This window comes from Hordeum vulgare, chromosome 3H, assembly GCF_904849725.1.
Source record: "Hordeum vulgare subsp. vulgare chromosome 3H, MorexV3_pseudomolecules_assembly, whole genome shotgun sequence".
NCBI classification, from domain to species: Eukaryota; Viridiplantae; Streptophyta; class Magnoliopsida; order Poales; family Poaceae; genus Hordeum; species Hordeum vulgare.
The window spans coordinates 421,399,408-421,404,544 of NC_058520.1; the positions used below are offsets into that span (position 1 = coordinate 421,399,408).

At 41.9% G+C, this 5,137-nt stretch overlaps 2 pseudogenes; both read right to left on the reverse strand.

Annotated features, from left to right (window-relative positions):
• Positions 1 to 491: 491 nt before the first annotated feature.
• LOC123441815 lies at positions 492 to 1,936 on the reverse strand (annotated as a pseudogene).
• Positions 1,937 to 2,321: 385 nt separating this feature from the next.
• Positions 2,322 to 4,778, reverse strand: LOC123441816 (annotated as a pseudogene).
• Positions 4,779 to 5,137: the final 359 nt, after the last annotated feature.

Consider the following 5,137-nt stretch of genomic DNA (forward strand, 5'->3'; position numbering starts at 1 on the left):
GCGGCACTCCCTGCGCTCACGTATGTCGAAGGTTCCTCTTTCGGGCGTGTAGCTGTAGCCTCTGCCGAGCGCCTGCTTCACGGCAAACAGCGAGGCGCCGTTGGATAAGGTGAAGCCATCGTGGGCGACCTCCTCCACACACCGCGGCGCCATCTCCGTCTCGGCGAAGCAGGCCCCCTCGCAGTACTCGTCCACGCTCTCCCGCCCCACGTGGAACGCCCCCTCCACGCCCACCCGAAGCTCCACCACGCACTCGTTGTACACCTTCATGGTTTTTTCGGTCCATAAACAATGTCGAAACTACATCGTGTACATGGGACATGGAAACGGCCCTCAAAGGCAAATTGTTTCAGGGGAAGCAATAACTGTAGCTGTTCAGTGCTCATTAATATAGGATTCAATACCAACTTGGTAAGTCAACATACCTCACAATCACATTTGTTCACATTTACTTCTGCCGTACAAATAACCCCTTAACACTCACACATGTGTTACGAAATTCTTGTCGTTCTTGTAAAATGTTTGGTACGATGTGGAATAAGATTGTATCTGCCTACTCCTCGCCAATGGTCTCTGTTGGCCAATAGAAATTTTTTGAATTCCTTTTCAAGTATCGGGTTAGAAGCAAAACCATTTGCCTTCATTTCATCATAATACTCCAAAGCTCGTGGTATACATCCATGTTTAACCAAACCTTGGACCACTACCATGTAGTGTGCATAACCAGGCCTAATGTCGTATCTTCGCATTTCAGTCCACACCCTCAGAGCATTTCCAGACTCATTCAGTTGGATAAACTTATCAATGAGCATGAGAAATGTGTCACCATTAGGGCCACAACCATCTTGTTACATTTTCTTCAGTAGCTGGAGTGTTTCGTCAATCCCTTCCTGTTTCAAAAATGCATGGTACGTCGAAATGGTTGGAACAATGCCCTTCATTTTCATGTCTTCCATTATCTTCCGCGCTTCCTCAAGCTTGCAACTTTCACAAAGTGGAACTATAATACTGTTGTATGTTTCAACATCCGGTTGGAAACCTTCACCTACCATTTTAGTGAGAATATATTTTACATCCTTCAGGCAATTCTCTCTTGTCAGAACATAAATAAGTTAGTTATAGACATCAATACGAGGACTCCAACCCCTCTTCTTCATCTCATCGTAAACCCTCAAAGTATCAAAAAGGTTCCCTACCTTAGAGAAACAACAGACCATGAGAGCATAAGCCGTACCATCAGGAGTAATGCAGCAATTTGACATTTCTCTCCAAATTCTCTTTACTTCGGCCAGATCAGTGAATATGTTACAACAACCATCAAGTATTATATTGAAACCTTCTGCTGTGAGTGGGAAAAAATTTCTTCTTGCAAGAAGCAACTCCTCAGCATGTTCTATGTTTTTACTTCTGCAAAGAGCACGAAGAAGGGAATAAAATACAGTTTGGTCCGCTTCCACTTTAAACCTCTCCATCACATCAAAGGTCTTGACCTCTTCCTTCACTTCATTGGCAGCTGCATACCTGAAATTTCATCAACAAATTCTTAAAATGAAAGAAGGGCGGTGCACAAATAGTAACAGTACTACAAGGGCAACGACTGCTTTTCACAGTCTTCACATTAGAAAAACAAAATACAGTTATGATGTCAAAAGTGATCCGATAATGTAAGAGGAGACCCATAGCGGTGCTAGTAAATAGATTCAGATGTAAGTAATTGTATGTTCGATCCAACACCTCAATTACACTAAAAGCGCGAAAAGTGCCGACTGATAGAATTTATGACAATAACAACACCATACTCAATAATCAAGATGCTAAGTTTAGCACTCCTGAAACTTCACATATCAACATAGTAAGTAACTGGACCAAAATAAATTGAACCAAGCACTCACACAATACATGCCAATCATCACTCACTATACTACTACCACCACATGGCTAGAAGATTAGAACATCCTATGAAGATGAGTCATGAAGCTTCTTATGTCAACAACATTTTTACAAGCAAACACTCACTTTTTCAGTTCTCAAAATAACTTTAGCACCTATAGCTCAAGCATCCACCTCCCCTTCTATGACCACAATAGAAGCAATGCACATTGCATAACAAAAGCAGACGAATGCCACAAAAGTTATTCAGGCAGAATATTGTGTTCACTCCTACAGTTATACCTTTTCCTTGTTTACCTGAAACCCAATCTAAAGCAAAACCTCGTGAAAACGCGTCATGTTAAGTATGAAGGATCACCTCCACGCGGCAACCCTTCCTATCGTCAACCGGTACTGTGGTATCTGGAATGAATTCCCCCGAGGGTTCCGCGTCAGGGGCACTTGGTCGGCGGGCAAAACTCCGGTATGTCGACGCCAGCGGCCTCCATTGCGTCATGCTGACAGTTGGTAGGGTTGAAACACTCCGATATGTCAATGCCGGCAACCTCCATTGCATTGTGAACCCACTTTGGCATGTCGCCCTTCGGGAACTGCCATCATCATGATTTTAGCGTTTGCGGGTAACTTAAACTATTAAGAAACATAATAACAAAAGAGGGTATGGTTTTTGGCTTTGTAGATGATTGGGTAGCAGATGAAACAAGGGGGTAGTTTGTTGCTCAACTATTTTTGGTTCAAGCATATATGATAGAATAGAGATTGGAGAACAAGACAAACCTGCACCCTCAAGAATCCTCTCACGAATCTGCAACATGTCACTAGAATTTCGTTATTTACCAACACACTATTTCACTGACAAATCAGGCAGATTTATGTCAAATGAGACAACATACTCTGGAAATCGTCCTTCAAGAATCGACATGTGGAGATCTCTACTTAACTGAAACAGAAATGAGAGTGATCAAACAATAGCTGATGGTGCTCAAAATGAACTAATCGGAAAATAATATTGACAGGGTACCCGCATCATAAACGATAAATTGTGATATGACAACAGTTGAGAGCCCATATGATCTTTCGTGACAAGACAATGCAAGTATGCACGTGTATAGTTTTTGCAGACCTGAACAAGAAGAACACCATGTTAGCATTTTATACAGAACTCCAAAGATTGTAATTATATCAATCGAGTTACCACTTTGTTCCTAGTGGTGCTGAAGCCATACCATACATGGACAGGAAGGATCAATGGGCTGTTCATCAGTTTCCATTGCGTTTTGTTTTAACTTCAGAACACCCTAAGGAGATACAGGAAGAAAAATGACACATAAATCATCAATGAGAATTAAAGTTAAAGGGATAGATAAAGTAGATTCGCACCAAGACTACCTCAAACATAAGCTTAAAGCCTAAACCTGCTATAAAAATGTGCTTGCTTCTACAACAAGCATGGTTAATTTAGATAATATATCCAAAAGCATAAATGCCAGGGTCCCCGTTGCACCACCATCAAATGATTTATGAACAAGTCCAGCTTATGGGGTTTCTAGAAGAAACAATGTCCCCTCCCACTCACTCACACGGACACACCTCTCATGTGATTCCGTTGCAGTAATGGTGAGCTAGGAAAGTACAGAGATTGTGAACTCAGGGTTCAGATTGGACTATGGTTGCATATGTTACTGTTTTTACCAATATTAGGCCAATGGAAGATAAGTTCTTTGAAAGCCAAGGATCAGTAGGAAGTTTCAAGCAAAAGACTGAGATATACTTATCAGTGCTAAAATAAAATGCTTCACACAGTTCCTCTAGCTTGAATTGCATATGATTGTCAGGGAAAGAACTTTCCTACCTCAGGCACAAGTGCACTCCCAAAGCAAGCAGTGCGTGTTGGATAGACACAGTCATACATATCTGCACCCAAAGCACTGCATACTACAATATCAAGGGGATAACCAACAACCTGCATATGAGAAGAACAACAATGTCAACCAAACAAGTTCTGCGTGTTGCGTGGTTGAAAGCTTAACATGAACACTTTGAGAAGATTATAACTTACCATAACATATCGTGGGTTATCTTCAGGCAATCCAGCGGTGGACTTGGCAACAACGCGCCAAAATGAATCTTTATCTTCACCACCTGCAAGACCACGAATCTAGCAACAAGAAATTCAAAAATTCAGCCACTAAACTGTTGAATTAATAGCAGGGAGTCATGGAAAATGCATAAAAAACATATAAAGTAAGATGAAGTTTTCAAGTATGTGGCAGATATTGGAGGTCATGGAAAAACCAAAAAGATCTTTTGGCTGCAAATAAGAAAATTATGCATGGAATGTATGGGTGAAATATTTAGTCTCACATACCCAGGAAGGTTCCGCTCAACCAAGCCTCTCACGCAAATATCTCTGAAATTAAAAGAGTTGCATAGTAACTTATCAAACTGTATTGATTGTATGAATGCGTACCTTTCATGCATGTACTACGAGAAGTAACATAAACTAACCTCAGAACTGGATCTAATCCTCCTTGCACGATCCCAAATAAGTTTTGGACATCAGGTTTCTTGTGAGCTACAATATTGGAAGAAGGAAAATACCAGACTTTAGTTAACCACATGCTTATCGGAGTTTCAAATGGTCTTCAATACATCTTAAATCCATAAAATAAGTAGAGGCAGTGAGTGAAATGATCCTAAGCTTTAACTTGAAGATGGGAAATAGTTGATTACTAAACCTAGATGGGTACTCCTATATAATTTGGCCAAGAGGCAAGACTAATAACCATACCAGCTATGCACCTATCAATCTAACGAAGGGTACAATACATAGCTTCCTCTATCCTCGGGCCAGTAATTGTTGTCTTAACAACATCATCCGCAGGCATTTAGGAGATAGAAAATTGTTATCGTGGGTCTGAGAAACTAAGCACAAATACTAACACAGACCTCGGGTCATACTCCTGCAGCATCAATGGTTGCATCAACATGCAAATCTCCCTCAGGTCATACTCCTGACAGACCTCGACGGCGGCGAATCCTAACTCGATTTCGATGTGCAAGCAAAGCAAACACACACAGAGCCCATACGTACATCATCGAAGGAATGCGCAATTATACGTACGTACCGGAGAGGGCGATCATGTCAGTCTGCGAGAGCCCGTTGGAGGCGAAGCGCGCCATGAGCTAGTTGAGGCTGGACGTCGGCGGCGCCAGCTTGCCAGGGACGCTGCTCGCCGTCAAGCTC